This window comes from Vulpes lagopus, chromosome 3 (assembly GCF_018345385.1).
Source record: "Vulpes lagopus strain Blue_001 chromosome 3, ASM1834538v1, whole genome shotgun sequence".
Taxonomy (NCBI): domain Eukaryota; kingdom Metazoa; phylum Chordata; class Mammalia; order Carnivora; family Canidae; genus Vulpes; species Vulpes lagopus.
The window spans coordinates 109564240-109586756 of NC_054826.1; the positions used below are offsets into that span (position 1 = coordinate 109564240).

The 22517-nt window shown below is 38.1% G+C and overlaps 1 pseudogene; it reads left to right on the plus strand.

Moving 5' to 3' along the window:
• Positions 1 to 17729: 17729 nt before the first annotated feature.
• Positions 17730 to 20823, plus strand: LOC121487080 (annotated as a pseudogene).
• The last annotated feature ends 1694 nt before the right edge of the window (positions 20824 to 22517 follow it).

The window sequence follows — 22517 nt, forward strand, 5'->3', positions numbered from 1 at the left end:
AAAGGCTTTCCCAAAGTCACCTCATTAACACCACAAAAGAGATGTTTAAGGCTCTGACCACAGGAAATTCCTAGGGTTTTAGGAGCTCTGTGACAGCACCAGGGTTGCAGATCTGATACATGTTTCTTATTAGAGATCACAGTATCACAATGCACCACCTGGTCTTTTAACATAGACTCCCCTCTTGGCAGAACAATCATAAAGGTCAAAGATCTTGGCACATACTAGGATTCCATTCAGTCATTAATAACTATCCAGTCCATCATCATGTGGTATGAAAAAGTCTCTCAGGATGAGGCCCTTCTCGTTTGCAGGTTTCTATTGTCAGGTTCCCAAAGCAGAGGTGGCTTCAGCAATATAAGGCTTCCCCCCTTTCAGGCATCTGATTTAACTGAACAAAGAGACAACATCATCTCTTGCTCTGAGCCTCTTTCGAGGTGTTAATGTAATATTGATTCCCCTCATTATAAAACGCAGTCATTCATTCCCTTATCGTCGGGGACTATTTTTCCTTTTCTCTATTCATACCCAAACCTTTCCACCTTTGAAAGGGACATTAGATTGGGCCACCGTGCTGGTCTAGATTGCAGGCAGCAATACTGGTCTGGCAAGCGCCTCCCCTCCATCCCGCTGGTCACAGAGAGTAAGGTCACACAGGTGCAGAACCAGAAGGCTGTACTTACCGCCAGGCAACATCATTGCCAATATGCAGGCTTAGCCCCCATTTTGCCCGCATCAGGTCCCTAGCAATTCTGACCTAAAGGATAGAAACATAGAGTTTCTTGCTTGGAAATCATCCCTGCTTCTGCCTGGTAGTTGGACTATCTATGGCTAGTCCTATGACCACCACATCAAATAGGCAAAAAAGTCAAAGTCCAGATGATGTAAGAAAGAAGAAAAACTAGTCATTAAGTGTCTTCCCCTGGCAAGAATTATACAGGCATAAGGGCATCCTTTCCCACCTCTTCTTTCCCAGAAAAGAAGGGCATCCTTTCCCACCTCTTCTTTCATCAGAAAAACAGACAAATCTATCCCGTGAGGACACTTCCCCATCCCTCCCTCATGTTCTTGTTCGGTGTGAACACACACCCTGGGGGCATTCATTTTTATGTTTACCGGTTCTCTTTGGCTTGGTTGCTATTTCTTACTGAGTCATGAAAGGCTCTTAAGTATTAAGGACACCAGATTTTTTTTCTCTCTATCCTGTATCTTCTAATTATTGGGTCACCAGTTTCTCTTTATTGGCAACTTACCTTTACTGTTTTTGATTGTGTATGTGTTTCATTTTTATGTACTCAGACTCCCAAATATTTACTTCTTAGTTTTTACCTTTGATAAAAGATGGTGTTCCCCAAAGTTTGTAATGATCATCTACATTTTTCTTCTAGTACATTCTTGGTTTTATTTTCTACATTTAAATTTTAAAACATCTGAAGTTTATTTTGGTATACAGTTTTACATAAAGATCTACTTTACTTTTTCTTTCCTTCATTTTCCCAGCATCCGAGACTGCGATGTTACATAATAAACCCACAATGTTGGGATTTTCCCATCCAGAAATATAGGAAGTGAATCTCCATTCATTCAGTCTTCTTTTATATATCTCATGGGACTTTCTGTAATTTTATTGATGTACACTCTGCACAAATCTTTATCTGGGTGAGCTTTTTGACTTCTGATTCTGCTCTGTTCAATTTCATTAAATCTCTTGCTCTCTTTTAGCTTCATTCATAAGTTCATTCTTTCATTTGTCACTAATGGAGTTAGTATATTCTGGATGAAATCTATAGGTAGTAGTGAGACAGGAAGCAAGATCCCTGTCCTCTTAAAGGCAAAACAATTATACAAGCAAGTGTAATCAAGTGAGGCAAGTAGTGAAAGAGAAAAAAATACAGAGGGCTCTGGTGCATGCTGGAGCATCTTTGTTAGCCTGCAGAGCCTTTGAAGAAGGCTTCACAGAGGAAGTGACATTTCAATCTATATTCAAAAGGATTGGATTGTACCAGCTAAAGCAAGAGGATTATTTTTAGTATGTGCAACATCTACGCACCTCATTCATTTTAAATACATTTAGCAAACTAAATGGAAGGTAACTTTCCTAAGAGAAAAAGGAAGGGTATCTGCCAAAAACATAGAGTAAACATTATAATGAAACATAATGAAATAGTAGAAGTAAGCCCTTATAAGACAGAAACAAGACAAATGTGCCTTCCATCGCACCTTCTGTTCAGCATTACACCAGGGCTTTCAGTTAATGCAATAAGACAAGAAAGAATAATAAAGTACATGAGATTTGGAAAGAAAGAAACAAATTATTATTATTTGCAAATTATATCTTTGTTGGCAAATACATGAAAATCTACAACCAAAGAGTTTGGCAAGCTTGCTGAATAAAATTTAAAATATAAAAAGTAGATCCATTCTTATATATAATCAGGACGCAATTAGAAAATATAACCTTAGGGCCACTTCATTGGCTCAGTTGGGAGAGCATCCAGCTCTTGATCTCAGGGTCATGAGTTCAAGGCTCACATTGGGCATGGAGCCTACTTTAAAGAAAGAAAAAGAAAATATAATCTTAAAAGATCCTATTCAGAACTACAACAAAATCCAGTAAGCAAGTCTCATATAGACAACATTATACAATTTTTGACAGTATTATATTAATTTCCTAAGGCAACCATAACAAAATACCAAAAACTATGTGGCTTAAAACAGAAATTTCTTCTGTCACAGTTCTGGAGGCTGGAAATCTGAAATTACGGTGTCAGCAGGCATCTGTGTTTGCATAGCACTTTCCTCTTTTTATAAGGACACCAGGGCAGCCCTAGTGGCTCAGCGGTTTAGTACCACCTTCAGCCCAGGGTGTGATCCTGGAGACCCGGGATGGAGTCCCACTAAGGGCTCCCTGCATGGAGCCTGCTTCTCCCTCTGCCTATGTCTCTGCCTCTATCTCAGTCTGTGTATCTCTCGTGAATAAATAAATAAAATCTTTTTAAAAAGACATGTTTAAAAATATATGTATATAAGGACACCAGTCCCATTGGCAGAGCCCCCTCTCCCCCCATGACCTCATCTCACTTTGATTCAATCTACAAAGATCCTGTTTCCAATAAGGTTCCATTCACAGGTACTAGGGGATAGGACTTGAATAGATCTTTTGGGGGAGATACCATTCGACTTGTAGCAAGCATAAAAATATAAGAATAAACAAAGCCTACACATTCATGCATTTAACATAGTTGCAAATAGTTGTGAATTAAAAACCCAGTACTATAAGGATAAAATTCTCACCATTAATCAATGAATTCCAAGTAATTTCAAACAAAATCCCAATAGCATCATGTGTAGGTATAGGTTATATATATTTTGATAAGGTAATTCTAAACTTTATGTAATGATAGGGAAGCAAAGTAGTATCAATGCCTCCCTGAAAAAAGAAGATGTGTAATCAGAATAACCAATCTCCCCCTAAGAAGGGGAGAGGATTTAAGTTGAAAGGAAAGATTACAGTAAATTTCTTAGCCCAAAAAGTAGTTTGTTTATACAGGTGCTGTCATGTAAATTCTCTCTGTATTCTGATAAGAAAGCTGAGTTGACAAGCTCATATACTAACCAAGGAGCTCAGGTTTGTTGATATTAAACAAAAAAGAAGCTCCCAAATAGGAATATTGCAAATAGAAATAAATGTAACTGTCTAATCTGATCTCCCTCCTAAGTGGCAGGTTTGATCCAGTGTATTTTCCTGCCATTCCATGTAAAAAGAAAAAGAAGTCTCTTGGTCTGAAGCTATTTCTATAGTACAGTATGTCTTTACCTATCTGACATGTAAAAATATCTATATGTGCACAAATGCTGAAATGTGCAAAATACATTTTCCATAATCATGAGAAGTCATAAAACATGACTAATGTAGGAGAGTGATCGTTCATTGATGCTCATTGAGTGAACACTTTTGCAATGAACTCATTGAGTTTTGAAAGAAATTTTATTTTGAAATGATTTTAGAATTATGGATGGTTATCAAGGTAGCACAGAGTTCCTTCATACTCTTCATCCAGCTTCCCCTAATGTGAATAGCTCACATAAGCACAATCCCTGTGTCAAAACTAAGAAATGAACCTTGCTACAATCCTACCAACTAAACCTCATTCTCTTTACATGACACTGGTTGTTCTACTAATATCTTCTTTCTATTCCAGTATCCAGTTGCATTGTATTTCACTGTCCTATCTTCTTAATCTCCACCGGTGTGTGTGTGTGTGTGTGTGTGTGTGTGTGTGTGTGTGTTAGAGTTGGTCATCAAGAGAATGTGACTGCCAGTTGAACCTTTGAGCTAGACCCAGGCTGTTGAAGGCTCCTCACTCTCTGTGGAATGTCTGTTCTGTACACCGTTCCCAAACTAGGAATTGCTTCAGAGATGCAGCTTTGAGTTCTTGGGCTTGGGACACCTGGATGCCTGCATGCCCTGAGTCTGAGGCTAACACCACCAGGATCTTGAGGGGAGATGAGCTCTACTCTCTTCATCTTTCTTTTTTATCGAGTTTTATGGTTTTATTTATTTTTTTAAGATTTTATTTATTTATTCATGAGAGACACAGAAAGAGAGGCAGAGACACACAGGCAGAGGGAGGGAAAGCAGGCTCCATGCAAGGAGCCCAAAGCAGGACTCGATCCCAGGAATCCAGGATCACACCCTGAGCCAAAGGCAGATGCTCAACCACTGGGCCATCCAGGTGTCCCTCTCCTCATCTTTCAGTAAACCTATTTGTCCCTAAAGGAAGGAGAGAAGGAGGGAAGAAAGGAAGGAATCCAGCCTTGAAAAAGCAATGTGTTGATAAGACCATCTGTATGGTCCACATGACTGAACCCCACTGAGGCTTCTGTGTAAACTTTTAAGATTCTGGTGGGCAGGTGTACAGATCTACTTATCTTGTAGCTAACCAAGACAAGCTTCCTATGTAAGTTCCTTTGCTCATTAAAACTACCAATCTGAAGTGGTCTGTCTCTTTCTTCAGCCTTGCTTTCCATGTATGAGGGCCAGTTTCAGACTCTCCCCCCTCCCCTGGGAACTCTGAGTTTGCAAGCCAACACCATGACAGCTTCTCAAACCTTTCCTTGTATTTTTTTAAGGTAACATTTTTAGGTAATCTCTACACCCAACATGGGGCTCTAACTGACAATCCCGAGATCAGGAGTTGCAGGCTCCACTGACAGTCAAGCCAGGTGCACAATCTTTTCTTGTCATTAAGGACCTTCACACTTTAAAAAAGTAGTGGACATTGTGTAGAATTTCAGTCTTGGATTTGTCTGATGTTTTTCTCATGATTGGAGTTATGGGTTTGGAGGAAGAAAACCACAGAGGTGAAAGGTTTCACTCATCATGTCCTATCAAGGATATATGACATCAACATGATGTTGGTGTCATTATTGGTGACATTAGCCTTGAAAACAAGATTCAGATGGTGTCTTCCAGGTTTCTCCACTGTCAAGTTGTCTTTCTCTTTCCATACGCTAGGTTTTAGAAGTGGATGACTAGGTCCACCCATGTTCAACGGGAAAGCAATTAAGTTTCACCTCCTAGAGGGAGGACTATCAAAGATGATGTAAACACATATTAAAACCGGGATAATAATAACCCGGAAGCACATATTTGAGTTTATGCAAATATTTCATTTCTCTTTAATGTTCCCTTTATTAATCTGAGCATTCATTGGTAGATCATACCTGTGGCAATTATAACTGTGGTGAGCTAATGGTGAGTTTCTATTTCTCTCATTTTTTTACCCTTATTAATAGGAATTTTCATGTAGGGAAGATTTATTCCTTTTTCTCCATTTGTTTATTCAGTTGCTTATTTACATCAGTATAGACTCATGGACATTTATATTTTTCTTTGATCCATACAATCAGTATAATCTTATGCTATTTTAATTTATTTTATTGCCAAAAATGTTCCAACTTTGGTCATTGGCAGGTCTTCCGTATTGGCTCCTATATTCTTCTAACTTGCTCCCATTTTGTGTGTGTGTGTGTGTGTGTGTGTGTGTGTGTTTTATTATACATAAGAGACAGAGATTGAGAGAGAGGCAGAGACACAGGCAGAGGGAGAAGCAAGCTCCATGCAGGGAGCCCGACGTGGGACTCGATCCCGCCTGTCCAGGATCACATCCGGGACTGAAGGCGGTGCTAAACTGCTGGCTGCCCTGTTTTTGTTTTTGTTTTTTTAAACACTACAGAGAACCCTGTTTATTCTTCTACACAAAAGAAAAAGGCCAAGAATACCCAACACAAGTTTGAAGAACACAAATAAAAAATGAGTATTCATACTATCAAATAGCAAAAAGCAAAACAAAACACAAAACACAGCGGATATTATAAAGTAATTAGAACGATGAGAATAATGTACTATTGGCTCAGGGATTGATTTTAAAAAATAAAGAAAAAAATCAATGGATGAGACTAGGAAGGCCAGAAACAGAAGCACATATGTGTGAAAAATTAAGTTTTAACAAAGAAGGCATTACAAACCAGTGGGAGAAAAAATAGATTATTTAGTAAATCACTGGCACAAAGAAAAAAATTAGATCCCTCTCACCACTGTACACAAACAAAACAAAGAACAGGCAGATTAAAGACCTAAGTATGACAAGAACTTTTAAAATTTTATAAGAAAACGTAGGAAATCCCTGTGACATCCAGGTAGGAAAGAATGTCATAAACAAAATGCAAAGAGCACACATCATAAAGGAAAAGACTGATAAATTTGGCTATATTTCAAATTTCTTTTAATGGAAAGATGTCATAAAGAAAATGTAAAGCAAAGTAGCCTGGGGCACACCTGGGTGGCTCAGTGGTTGAGCATCTGCCTTTGACTCAGGTCATGATCCTGGGGTCCTGGGATCTAGTCCCACATGGGGCTCCCTGCGGGGAGCCTACTTCTCCCTCTGCCTATGTCCCTGCTTCTCTCTCTGTTTCTTGTGAAAAATAAATAAAATCTTTAAAGGAAAAGAAAGAAAAGAAAGGAAAGGAAAGGAAAGGAAAGGAAAGGAAAGGAAAGGAAAGGAAAGGAAAGGAAAGAAGAAAAGAAAAGGAAAAGAAAGAAAAGAAAAGAAAAGAAGCCTGGAAATATAATTTAGAATATATATATGAATATACATAAGAAACTCTCACAAATATGGGCACCTGGCTGGCTCAGTCTGTGGAGCATGAGACTCTTGATCTCGGAGTATACGTTCAAGCCCTACATTGGATCTAGAGATCACTTAAAAATAAAATCTTAACAAAAAAAAAGGGGGGGGAAACTTTCACAAGTAATTTGAAAATCACTAGAAAAAGGTTGAAAAAGATATACAAAGGCAAAAAGAAAGTTTTTGAAACACAGAAGAAAATCTGAATGGCAAATAATCCTAAGAGATTATGATCAATCTCACTATCAAGTAGAACAGTAAAAAATTAAAACACAGATGATATTCCTTATCATGCCCGTGAACCTAACAAAAATTAATGCCTAGCTCCAAATTTTAACAAGGATGTGGGGGAGAAGGACATCATATGTTCCTGATAGGAGTGTAAATTAGTAATCAAAGAAAGCTCATCAAAGAAAAAATAGTAATATCGCATCAAGGTAAATGTGTATTGTCACATGACTAAACACTTTCTTGTGTGTGCACTAGAAAATGCTCATTTATACACATAGAGCGTATGTATAATACTGTTTAACGTATTAAAGGTGAACAACTTTCTGTCAGTAAGGGAATGGATTACTGTGGTTTATTTATACACTGGAATATGAGACTGCAGTTAAAAAAGAAGCAACTAGTCCCAGGCATATTAACATGGATACAGCTCAAAAAGCTATTATTGATTAATGAAAGCCAATCAAAGAAGAATATGTACTTAAATAAAAATTTTTGTGCATAAAAGTAAAGTATTTTGAGGGCACCTGGGTGGTTCAGTCAGTTAGGCATCTGCCTTTGGCTCAGGTCACAATCTTGGTGTCCTGGAATCTAGTCCCGCATTGGGCTCCCTGCTCGGTGGGGTGTCTGCTTCTCCCTCTCCTCCCCACTTGTGCTATCTTGGTTGCTCTCTCTCTCTCTCTCTCTCTCACACACACACACACACACACACACACAAATAAATAACTTTTTTTTTTAAGTGTAGCAAACTTGTTTGTGGTAATAGATGCATAAATATTCTTGGAATAATTCATGTTAATTTCATGGTATGGATACCCATAATGAGGGAAAGAGGAGAGGGAACAGAAAGATAAATTTATGTGTAACTGCCATATTTTGCTTCTTAAAAACAAAGACATTGTAATGGACTGGATTGGCTGGATCATATCCCTCAAAATTTCTGTGTTGAAGTCCTAACTCCAGGAACTCAGAATATGACTACATTTGGAGATAGGGCCTTTAAAGAAGTAGTTAAGGTGAAATGAAACCCTTTGGGTGGGGCTGACCCAATTACTGGTATCCTTCTAAGACGAGGTGATGAGGACACAGACATCACAGGTCTAAAGGTGACCACGATGTGAGGACACAGCGAGAAGGCTACTATCTGAAAGCCAGGTAGTGAAGCCTGGGGAATAAAAACTAAACCTGCCGATACCTTGATCTCAGACTCCTGCCTCCAGAACTGTGGGAAAATACATTTCTGTTGTTTATGCCACCCAGTGTGTGATATTTTGTTATGATAGTTGTAACAACTAATACGACATCTGAAGCAGATATGGCAAAATTGAACATCTATTGCTTCTGAGCATTGAGACCATAGGTATAGGTTATATCATGTACTCTTTTGTGTGTTTGCAATGTTTCTTTATCAGTTAAGAAAATAGTAATTAGGGGCACCTGGGTGGTTCAGGCGGTTAAGTGTCAGACTCTTGATTTTGGATCAAGTCATGACCTCAGGGTTGTGAGATCAAGCCCTGCATTGGGCTCTGTGCTGGGCATGGAGCCTGCTTGAGATTCTCTCTCTTTCTCTGTTCTCTCATGCCCTGCTTACTCTCTCTCTCTCTAAAGAAAAGAGAAAGAAAGAAAATAATAAGTAGATCCCCAAAAAGAATGACTCAAATATAATAGAAATTTATCTTTATGTCATATGTGGGTGTTGTGTTGGGCAAGTGGCTCTCCTCCACAAGGTATGTCAGCACCCACGACTTCTCCTCTCCTGACTCTGCCACACTGAAGAGCTGTATCAGTGCCTGCAACTGTCCTACCCCAGGAGAAAGAGGGAGCATCGAGAAGACACCCCTGCTTTGCAAAGTTCCACCCTGGGGGCACCTAGCTGGTTCAGTCAGTACAGCATGTGACTCTTGATCTTGGGGTTGTAGGTCCTAGGCCCATTTTGGGTGTAAAAATTACTTAAAAAAAATAATTCTTTAAAAAAAAAGTCCCAGCCTGGAAAAGGCTCACATCACTCCCACTCCCATATACCACACTTCACAGCAATTTTCTGGGGAGCCACTTCACCATGCACAAAGCACATAGCTAGTAGCCCTGCCCACAGTGTCCTAACTAAGAATTTCAAGTTATTCAACTCAAGTCCCATCAGTAAAAGAACATTAAGTTCTTCTGTATTAGTCAGGGTTCTCTAGAGAACAAAGAGGAGGTATAGAAATCAATGTAAATAAATAAACATATTTAAATATATAAGAACTGTATTTATAGATTTATGTTAAACAAATACATTTATGTTAAATAGATATATTTATTTCAACAAGTACTTTGATTTAGATAAGTAATCAGCATAATAATAGATTTATATTAATAATATATGTTAGTTGATGTGAATTTGTGCATATAGATCAAATTTATATATAAAATTATATTACGTGTGTGCATATGCATATATCAACACACACATATATATAGAGAGAGAGAAAGAGAAACAGAGAGGTTTATTATAAAAAATTCTGGTCCCTAGATTATAGAAACTAAACTGCAGGTGATTCTGGAACCTGGAAATCCAGGAGACAATGGTGTTGTCCCAGTCCAAAGGTCTGAAAACCAGAAAAGCCAATGTTTTAGTTTAAGTCCAAAAGCAGGAAAATTCCCCCTTGCTGGAGGGAGGGTCAGCTTTTTTGAGTTACTCGGGCCTTCAACTGATTGAACAAGGCCCACCCATATTAGGTGGTCTGCTTTCCTGCATCTACTGATCCAACCTTCCTCTCATTTGGAAACACCCTTAAAGACACACCCAGAATAATATTTGACCAAGTGTCTGGGCACCTTGTGTTTGAAACATAAAATTCAAGTTGAACTATAAAATTCACCATCACACCTCCCCCATAAAATAAATTTCTCAGCTTTCACTCTCGGCTCCTTTTAGCCTCTGCTTCACCTGATCCCTGGCATAAACTTTGGAATTTTAGACTTACTGTCACTGCTGAATCTATATTTAACATTATACATCTTCTTTTATATTTGCATGTGTTTTCAGCCTTTATTCATATAATCATACACCCTCAATGCATGCTGTGTTAAACTTTTTCCACTGCTCATTCCCATTCCTTTACAAACCCCATACTTGAGGCCTTTTGATTTGACTCGGTTTTCTTTTATTCCCTAGAGGGTTTGAGCTTCTGAGTCAGACCAGAACTTGGCAGGGCCCCCCCATTAAGTAGCATGCTTTTACATGAAAGACAGGAGTCAGTTATTTTTTTCTGGACACGAAGGACTCTCAAACCATGATTAGATCAAGACGAGCCAACAAAAACTGTTTTTCATGAGAGGATAAAAATGTGCAAAAACACAATTCTGCCTGCAAGTAGAAAACACAATTAGAAAGTATCTTTTTTCCCTAATATTTTCCTGTTTTTAGGATCACGAAATACGAATTCATAGTAGTGAATTTATTTAGTAGCAGAAATATATAAATAAATCCACAAACACAGATATAATTGGAAGTTCCTCTATTAACAAGTACTGGATTTATAATTTCTCATTGATAAAATGAAAGCTACTTTTTAAAGTCAAAGGCATCAAGCCTGCCACTGTTAGATAATATAATCATGTTTGCCCTGGTCTTCGTGCCACTGCTCAGTCTGCACTTTTATTTGCCATGTTTATGCTTGGTGTTTAGGCGTTTTACAAATATTATTGAAGCCCTCATATCTGATAAGTGAAAAAGCAGCAAGGATATTGAAAAAGTTGCAAAGAAAGGGAACACGGTTAAAAAGGAAAGCGAGAGCGATTTCTAGAAATGAGAGTCAAGAGGATGAAGAAGGTGGCATGTGTGCTTGCATGAATTATTTGGGAGTGTGAATGATTTTAAAGCAAGAATGAATGGCGCTTGTGAAATCAACTGTATTCATCAAGAAGTGAGAAAAACTATTTGAGTGAATGAGGGAAAGAAGTCAGACATCCATCCGCCTAGTGTTAATTGTTGGCAAAGCTTGATATGGGGAATTGAAGGACTAAGTAGGTTTTCAAGGGCTGCTGCTGATTCTGTTGTCTTATAGGTTATTCCCACCAGGGAGGAAGGCTTATCTGAATCTGCACACCGTCAGTGTGAGTGGCAAACTAGCACACGTGGGCTTCAAACCACTAAAGAATAATGTATGTCACTAGCAAAGATTATGCAGGGCGAGACAAATACCTACCTTAACAGATTTCTGAGAAAGACAAAATTTATCTATTTGGGGAAAATAAATCTGCTAGAAAATATATATGGAAGAGGGAGAAGAATATGCCTGCTTTTCAAGCTTCACAGAAATTGATTCATATCCTTGTTAAGCAGAAATGCAATGGGGATCTCGGGTTTATATCTGTCTTAGTTACTTGGGACTTGAAAAACATATGGATTTACAAATATCCTTTCAGAACCTAATCTATCCCAAAGTATAGACTGCCCTAAGTAACCATTGTTAACAGTTTGTTAGGTGCTGATGGTTTTCTTCCCTTGTTATAAATAAAAATTGAGCTATGCGATAAATACTACGATTTGCCAAATTCATTTTGTCAGAGATTTAGGAGACTTTTCTTATTGGTACATTTAGATCAACCCCATTTCTTTTAATGACCACAGATGATTACCTAGAAATTCATCTACTGTAAAACATTAAACAATTCTTCTGATGGATATTTAGGTTTTTTTCCAATTTGGGAATATATTCGGTGCATATATGAATATCACACATAAATGTATAAATATACACACATATATATTAGCTGCAGAATTGCTGCATCAACTGGTATATGCCTTCCATAATGTAAAAACAAACATTCTGTGGCAATTGATATTTATACCCAGTTATTTTTAATTCAAATATATATATTAAATGTACATAACATTGACAAGATTAATACATGGAACCCCAACACACCTTCAGCAAGATTCACCACTTGTTCCACTTGTTAACATTTTGCCATGTCACATGTATCGCTGTCTCATTCTCTTTCTCGTTTTTTTCTGGTTTCAGAGAAGTTTGACTATATAATACCAATTTATCTTCTAATAGTTTGCTGTATATTTTCTAAAAACAAGAATATTCCCTTATTGATGTAACCACAGTATATGAACCAAGCTTAGGGATTTTAACGTTGATATAACACTTTTATCTACTGCACAGTTTATATGCCAATTTTGTCAATTGTTCCAATAATGGCTTTTATAGCCATTTTTCTCCCCACCGGTACAGGAACTGGTCCAGAATCCTGTTTTGCATTGAATTGTTATTGCTCTTTAGTCTCCTTTAATCTGGAAACAGTCCTTAGCCTTCCATTGTTTTTCATGACTTAGACATTTTTGTAGAACATGGCAGGTTATTTTATATAATGTCCCTCCATTTGGGTTGGTCTGATGTTTCTTCATGATTAAATTCACATTTTACATTCCTGGCTAAAGCATTTAAAAGTGATGTTGTGTTACATCTAGAGGCACATTAAAGCCATTTGCCCACTCATTGGTCATTTTAATTTTTCTCATCTGATGAAAATGTTGTCTAATGAAGAGCTTTAGAAAAAGTTCCCCCACAATGTGCCATTTTGGCATATGGACTATTATGAGCTGAAGGCAATCAATACCCAACAGACTCAAGAAAAACTTTTACCTGGCCCTTAAACTACTAGAAAGAATTTAGATAGGAGCCCTGGCCCAGAAAGACAGCTGTTACCAAGAGATAATTTTTTATCTGAATGACCTATCTGTATGGCAGGACAAACATCTAATTACTAAACATCTGCTCTTTTTTTTACAAAGATTTATTTATTCATATGAGAGAGAAGAGAGAGAGAGTGAGCAGGGGAAGGAGCAGAGAGAGGGAGAGAGAAAGCCTCAAGCAGACTCCATGTTGAGTGCAGAGCCTAATGTGGACCTTGATCCCTGGACCCTGAGATCATGACCTGAGCCAAAACCGAGAGCTGGACACACCTGACTGAGCCGTCCAGGCGCCCCAAACATCTGCTCTTCTTATTGTCCTATGAATCACCCTGTTCCCCTTAGAAGTCCCAGTCCCCGTGCCACTCCTTAGCTCAATATGGCATATCAGCCTCAATTGTCTGGCTTGTCCGTGGGGCTCATATTCTTAGGTGATCCCCATACTATCAGAATTCAATTTGTTTTTCTCCTGTCAATCTGTCTTATGTTAATTTGATTATTAGGCCAGCCAAAGAATCTAAAGGGTGGAAGGAAAAATATTTACTCCCAAACACTAGCTTAGCTTCTAGGTATTATTACTATTATTCACTTGTAACTAATCAATTCTCTGAAGGAAGACACATACAGATCATATAAATATTCTATTCCTCATCAGACTTTCATGTCCTGGATATAGTATCTACCATTGACAACAACTGTCTAAACAAACCTTTAATATAATGATTTCAAAATGGTGATATTCTAACCCTACTACTTCCTCCACATTTATCAGTTAGCATTTTGCTGAAGGAAGAGCATTTTCTTTTTATCTGTCTGTTTAATATAGCTAACTAGCTGGCTATCTTGCTATCTATCTTTCTGTATGTCTATCTATCTATCCATCCATCATCCATCCATCCATCCATCCATCCATCCATCCAACTATCCAGTCCCTTGTCTACTTACTGTCTGCACAGATAAATAGGTTACTATTTTATTCAGTGGGTTATAATACATTATTGGTCTCACTTATTTTTATATTCAGTTTTTCCCAGACCTGGCCCTTTAAGCAGGTTCTTGTGTCCTCTTGATAAGTCCCCACAAATTGTTGTTGTTGATGTTGTTTTAGTACTTGCTTACCTTTTGGCACAACAAGATATTCCAAGTTCTTGAACCTTTCCTGTCCCAGTTCTGGAATTAGTACTGTCTCCAAGCATTTCTGGGTCTTCTTGGTGGAGATTGAAGCTAAGATCTGAGCTCTGGGTTTATTCATTGTCACTGAGATGTCATTGCCTTGTCCTTTCAGTGGACAGAACCATGAAAATCTTTATATTTTTATATCAGAAGCCACAAATTTATACTGAGACCTCCTCAATTCCAATCTAACCCTACAGGGTTCTTTATGGGTTCCCCTCCTGAACCCTGAGATCCCTGGCTCCAACACATCATCATCTTTACTCATTAGCACAATCCTGCATCAAACAGAAAATTGTTTCAGAATTTCTACAACCATATACTATGAAAAACACGTCTAGTAAGAAAAGTTCAGGATTAGTTTGCAGTACTTTTGTTCTTTACATTGATGGTATGTAGTGTAAGTACTAGGTTCAAATGTTGTTTGCATTATTATTTTCCCCTGTAGATGATTACGTCTTAAATTTGCAAAACAAATGGGTCTATTTGTCTCTGCTTACATTCTCTGTTTACTTACAATTTAGGTTTTGTTCTTTCCCATTGTGATGATTAGATTTTAGGGTTTTTAAAAAGATTTTATTTATTTATTTATTTATTTGAGAGAGAGAGAACGTTAGCAAAAGAGAAAACAGAAACAGCAGGGAGGGCCAGAGGGACAGGGAGAAGCAGACTCCCCACTGAACAGGGAGCCTGATGCAGGGCTCAATCCCAGGACTCTGTAATCATGACCTGAACTGAAGGCCTAACCAACTGAGCCACCCACACATTCCTAGATTTTAGTCTTGAATATGTGGAACATTAGCATGCTTAGTTATGTCTTTCTACATTATTAGAACATATACTATAACATATGTAACATTTACATACTATTCTTTCACATATGTCCACTCTCTTGTTTTAGTCTTGTCTTCACAATTAAACACATTATATGCTCACAATTAGCCCCTTTACCAAAATTCTCCCAATTATCTCCTAGTTGGCTGAAGTTCATCCTCAAATAGATTCTGGAGGATGGGCACAAGTATTCAGAATTCCCTGAATGCTTGCATCTTCAAAACTCCTTTCATATCAGAGCTTTTCAACCTCAAAACCATTTTCATTTTGGGCTGGAGTAATTTTTCTTAATGTAGGACTTTTCTGCACATAGTTGATGTTTAACAGATTTCCTGATCCCTAACCACTGGATGCCTGTTAACACTTTGTCCTCCACTCAGGACAATGGAAAAGGTCTTCAGACATTTCCGAATGTTTTGTAGGAGACAGGAGAGTTGAAAACCACTGTCTACAGTTTCAGTAATATGAAGAACAACTTCCTGGATATAAAATATTTGGTTAGTACTTTCTTTCTTTGAGATCCTTTGTTCCCTTCAATCATTTGTTGTTTTTTAAAAAGTCTGATGCCAGCCTAATTTTCTTATTCTTGTAAATAAATGTGATTGTTGTTTTCTGCCTAGAATGCCAGAGGACTTTTTCCTTATCATCTTGGAATATAATCATTCCACTAGAATATGGCTTAGAATTGACTGTTCCAATTTTCTCAGGAACACTGTGGTCCCTTTCAAAATGGAGATTTAAGTTGTCTTTTATTTCCAGAAAGCTTTTGTGAATTGCAGTTTTATTTTTTAAAATTTTTTTTTTTTTAAGATTTACTTATTTATTTGAGAGAGAGAGTGTGCATGCATGCTTGTGCAAGCAGAGGGAAGGGCAATGAGAGAGAGAAACTCTTAAGCAGGCTCCATACTGAGTGTTGATCCCAACCTGGGGCTCGATTCTGAGACCCTGAGATCATGACCTGAACTGAAATCAAGAGTCAGATGCTCAACCAACTGAGCCACCCAGGTGCCCCTGAATTGCAATTTTAAGTAGTAGTTGTATTCCCTTGTTTTTTCTCCCCCAACCCCAGAATCTCTAATTATATGTGTGTTGGACCTTCTTTCCCTGTCTTTTATTTCAATCATTTGGTGGTTTAATGCCTTTCTTTGATGTTTTTATTAAATTTATTAAATTTTCCTGAGGCATATTGCATTTTAGTCTTTATTTCAGAGATGGTTTTGTCTTTTTCTTCTATTTTTCCTGAAATTTGACCAACTCTCACTGTATTTTTCTCTGCTGTCTCCATTTCTGTTCCTAGTATTTAAATTTTATTTTATTTTTAAATTTTATTTATTCGAGAGAGAGAGAGAGAGAGAAAGAGAGGTAGAGACACAAGCAGAGGGAGAAGCATGCTCCATGCAGGGAGCCCAATGTGGGACTCAATCCCAGGATCCCAGGACCACTCCCTGGGCTGAAGGCAGGCACTAAACCGCTGAGCCACCCAGGGATCCCCTAAGTTTTATTTTAAAGGGACACCTGGGTGGCTCAATGGTTGAGTGTCTGCCTTCAGCTCAGGGCATGATCCTGGAGTTCCAGGATCGAGTCCCACATTGGGCTCCCTGCATGGAGCCTGCTTCTCCCTCTGCCTGTGTCTCTGCTTCTCTCTGTGTGTCTCTCATGAATAAATAAATAAAAATCTTTCAGGCAGCCTCAGTAGCTTAGTGGTTTAGCACCGCCTTCAGCCCAGGGTGTGATCCTGGAGACCTGGAATCAAGTCCCACTTCGGGCTCCCTGCATGGAGCCTGCTTTTCCCTCTGTCTGTGTCTCTGCCTCTCTGTGTATCTCTAATGAATAAAGTAAAAAATAAAATAAAATAAAATAAAATCTTAAAATTTTTTTTCTTTAAAAAAAGATTTATTTATTATTTTATTTGAGAGAGAGAATGAACTGGCGGGAGACAGAGGGGATGGTAAAGAAATGATCCCAAGCAGACTCCATACTGAGTGCAAAGCCCAACTCTAGGCTTAATCTCACCACTCTGAGATCATGACCTGAACCAAAACCAAGAGTCAAACACTTAACCAACTGAGCCATTCAGGCACCCCAGTATTTAAAATGTTTAATTCTAGATGTTTTTTAAAAATATCTTTAAAATGCTTGTTTGAAATAACTAAATGTAGAGTATTATGTTACAGTTTTTCTCTTTTGTGGTTTTGGAAGAGCAGAGGAGAAAATTTTTGTTGGCTAAGATGTTGTGATTCACTTTTTCTTTCTCCTTACAGTAACTGTGTATGGATTTTTTTCTAATTCTAGATATTTTATAGGCAGGGATTTTGGCTTGAGAGAGCCCATTCTGTCATTAAAGTCAAGTGTAATTTCTTTAAAGATTTACTTATTTATTTTAGAGAGAGCAAGTATACAAGTAGAGGGAAAGACAGAGGGAGAGAGAAAGAGAGAGGGAGGGTGGAAGGGAGGGAGGGAGGGAAGGAGGGAGAGAGGAAAAGACGAGAGTCCCTGCTGAGTGTGGAGCCCAACTGGGGACTCAATCTCACAACCCAGAGATAATGACCTGAGCCGAAATCAAGAGTCAGAGGCTTAACCAACTGAGCCACCCAGATGCCCCAACTGCAATTTCCGTAATGCATAATGTTATTGAGAAGTGATAGGCATATATTTTGTATGCAAAACCTTTAATATTCCTTTCTTATTTCCCTCCTTCTTTTTCCTTTTCATAGCCACATTGCTGGGGAGAACTGCTTCTTTTCCAATTTTTTTATTCTCCCACAGAAGTAATGCTCTTTCAATGCTGACAATCCCAGAGACTGTCACTTTCAAGCAGCTTATGTGTTGTCCATACTGAGAACTACCAAGTCCTGGACCTGCACTAGGTATTTTAGCAGTTACTGTTGTATTTCTTTGGGGGATGACTTTATCTGAGTCTCATGTGATTCTCCCAGGACCTTATCCTCCTTTCCATGGAATCTCTTACACATTCTAAACTTTTCCTCTCCCAAAGCCTTTTCATAGTGGTAGGAGTTGGGTTGGAATTTGGTGTTTATTTATAAAGCTACAGTAATTTGAAAGTTATGGTATTCTTTGTCTTCTTGTAATGCTGAAGTTGATTGTGTATAACTTTGTTCTTCTTATTGGTTGTATGATTTGGAGGAAGTTGGTTGCATGCTTGTAGAGAGATTTGGATTCAGCTGCCATTATGCTCCAGACTCTGAACATCTTCCCAAGTTTTTATAAGTACCTATTTTCACATGCCTTTCCAATACATCATATTATCAGCATTATTTGTTTTTCCAATATGACAATCAAAAATGGTCTTCCATTGCCAATTTCATTGTTTAAAAAAGATTCATTCATTTATTTGAGAGAGAGAGAAAGTGGGAGGATGGGTAGAGAGTCTTAGGCAGGCAGGCTCCACACTGAGTGCAGAGGCCAATGCGGGGCTCAATCTCATGACCTGGAGATCATGACCAGAGCCAAAACCAAGAGTCGAATGCTTAACTGATTGCCACCCTCCCCAACTTCATTTTTAATTAATGAATTCTAACATCTTTGCCTATTGTTCATCTATATGTATTTCTCAGGAATTTGAGAAATATGAATTAATAAACATATGAATTGTTTATTTGTATCTTTTACCAATCTATTAATTGGGTTTTGGATCTCCTTCAATGTTGGTATTAACCATTTGTCTTTGTTATGTGTTGCTATTTTTTTTCCTGAGTCTGACTAATCTTTTAACTGTGTTTATAGTATTGTTGCTAAATGGAATGGTGTATTTTCTGGGCGAGAAGTGTAAAATTTTTTACTTTTGTTCTTATCTTCACTCATGAGAGATTATCTGGCTATAGAATACTTATCTTACAAAATTTTGCCCTTTATCTCTGTCCACTCTTATTGTTCCATTGTTTTCTAGAATTGAAGATAAGCAGTCCAATCCCAATATGACCTTTTTCCTATTTCTTCCTAGAAATCTAGAGAACTTTATATATTCTTTAAAGTCAAAAACTTCCTCAATATGTGTTATGGTGACATTTTTTTCTCATTTATTTTGTCAACTATATGATGTATCATTTTAATGATTGGAGTCTTCCTTGAGTTTTGGAAAGGTTTTTCTGACACAGCTTTAAATATTGCTTTTCCAGTCCCGCCTGCCCGGCTCTCCCGCAGGGTCGCCGCACCCGCACTCGCTGCGCGCGGAGCGGGGACGCGAGCCACGGAGGAGACGCCGCCCCCGGGCTGCAGCAAGCCGCATCTGGAGAAGCTGACCCTGGAGATCACCCCCATCCTCGAAAAATAACTGCATGCTACCTGAGGATGTGAAGAATTTTTACCTGATGACCAATGGCTTCCACATGACATGGAGTGTGAAGCTGGATGAGCACACCATTCCATTGGGCAGCATGGCAATTAACAGCATCTCAAAACTGACTCAACTCAACCAGTCTTCGTGTACTCACTCCCTAATGCACCAACTCTGGCAGACTTGGAGGATGATACACTTGAAGCCAGTGAGAACCAGCCAGAGAAGCCTCACTTTGATTCTTGCAGTGTGATATTTGAGCTGGATCCTTGCAATGGGAATGGGAAGGTTTGCCTTGTCTACAAAACAGGGAAACCAGCATTAGCACAAGACACTGAGATCTGGTTCCTGGACAGAGCATTATACTGGCATTTTCTCACAGATACATTTACTGCTTACTATCGCCTGCTCATCACACACCTAGGCCTGCCACAGTGGCAGTATGCCTTCACCAGCTATGGCATTAGCCCCCAAGCCAAGCAATGGTTCAACATGTATAAACCCATCACCTACAACACAAACCTGCTTGCAGAAGAGACCAACTCCTTTGTGAACAAGCAGGATCCCAGCAGAGTATTCAAGAGCAAGAACAAGACATTAATCCCCAAAAAGAAAGGGCCTGTCCAGCCTCCAGGTGGCCAGAAAGGGCCCTCAGGTCCTCCCTCCACTTCTAAATCCTCTTCTAGCCCTGGCAACCCTGTCCGGAAATGAGCACTTCACCTCCCCGCCAGCCTCACAGCCAAGATTTCCACACACAGGTGGCCCAAGCCTCAGATTCTGTGAGTGGCACCATAGACCTCTTCCCGTCTGAGCGAGCCAAATCCTAGGCCTTTTACTCCCATTGGCATTGGCCAGGAGTTCAAGGGCATACTCTGGTCTTCCAGAGTCCTTTCCTCATCCCCTGCCTCTGAAAGCTGTGGAGAGTTTCAGAACTTGTTTAAGCAGTTAAATAGAGCTGTTAAGAGCTTTCCTCTCTTTCCACCCCCAACCCTCTACACCCCTCAGCAGTCATTAGAGAAATCCCTCAAAGAAACCACTGATTTTGACCCATGAAGCATTAGAACTGTGCTGTTCAATTGGTAATCACTAGCCACATGTGGCTATTTAAACTATATTAAAAATTCAGTTCCTCAGTGCATTAGCCCTATTGTGAGTATTCATGGGGCTAGTAAATTCTGTATTTGACAGCACAGAGATTATGGAACATTTCCATCATCACAGAAAGTTCTTTTGGGCAACACTGCATTAGAATATTTTCATGCTGCTTTTTCTCAGATCAGTTCATTTTTGTTAGAGAATGTAGATAATTTAATGCGTCATAATGTTCCATGAAAATTCTTGAAGATACAATTGCATATGTTTATTTTTCTTAATTCTCACTCTGGTCCTTTTTAAGTTTCCTATAAAGTTTGTTGTTTCCAAAAATAAAAATAAAAATAAAATAAAATAAATATTGCTTTTCCTTTTTTGCTCTGTTTTCTCCATCAGTCATCCCAGTCATTCTTATACTGGAAATCTCTTCCATCTCTGGAATCTTCTCACTCATTATTTTATCTCTTTTCCATTATCCTCTTCTTTCTGAGAAGAGAGTTTCTTCAGAATGGCTTCAAACTTATTACTTGAATTCCCAGTAGTGTAAATTCTGGTCTTTATTGTTTCCAAGCTACATTTAATCCCAAGGGAAATTTTATTCCTTTCAAAATATATCTTCTTTATTTTTTTTGTTAAATATTTTATTTATTTATTCATGAGAGACATAGAGAGAGAGAAGCAGAGACACAGGCAGAGGGAGAAGCAGGCTCCATGCAGGGAGCCCCATGTGGGACTCCCGGGACTCCAGGATCATGCCATGGGCTAAAGGCAGACACTCAACCATTGAGCCACCAGGGTGTCCCTATTTCTTCTTTATTTATCTCTGTCCATCATCATGCTACCCTCCTGCTTTATATCTCAGTCTTTCAACTTATCATATAATTTTCCATTTCTTCTTTCATAGAGCAAACAGTTTCATGCATTGTATTGAGAATACAAACACAACAGAAGCTTTATAAAGTGTGCTTCTTTTTCATATTAGTACTCTTTCAAAGACTCTTCAGAGAAACATATCTATCATTATGCTATATAATCTTGAAAAAAATAAGTCTAAGATACATGACTGAAATATACAGTTGATCCTTGAATAACATGTGGGTTAGGGACACCAACCCCTTATGCAGTAAAAAATCTACATATAACTTTGACTTGCCAAAAGCTTAACTACTAATAGCCTATTGTTACCTGGAAGGCTTACTGACAACAAACAGTTTATTGACATATGTTTTGTCTGTAACATGTATTGTATACTGTATCTTGAAATAACACCTAACTTTCTTTCTTTTTTTCTTTTCTTTTCTTTTTTCTTTTTTTTGACTATTTCTAGGCTACATGGTTTATCTGCAAATATTTTCAAATTGTTGCAAATCTACAAAAAAAAAAAACTTACCAATATATTTATGTATATGAGTGAACCTGCACTGGTCAAATTCATGTTGTTCAAAGGTCAACGGAATGTTGTTCTTCATTCCATTTCCATGTATTCATCAAGAATCAAGGTACTTATAGCCTTTTCTGATTTGTTTTATAATATATGTAGATGTTTATACATATATATAAATTTTAAAAGCTGCTATGTAATCTATTCCTTCTTCCTGATCTGAAGTTGAAGAACTATATGAAGTGCACAAACTTTAGCCAAATTTCTAGTTTAAAATAGCTAATTATCATTAAACTTTCTAGTTTAAAAGCCAAATATTCTTTGAAATCTGATGTTCTAAAAAAAGACATTGTGATATCACTACCTCATTGTTTTTCTACAAAATTTAGAATTTATTCCCAGATAGGCTATTTCTGTGTTCATGACTAAAAATCTACAACCTTCACCATGGCCACTCTACAGCTTATGTCATTCCAAATGCAGATTTCAGATCACAATTGATGTTGAAACAGTTTGTGAAAAGACTCTAAATACTCTAGTAAACACATCCCATACTGAAGGAGATTCATATTCCTTCACTCTAGACAGAAGAAAGTCCAAGCTTGTGGGGTTTCTTGAAAAAGTTTTCCATTAATGGTT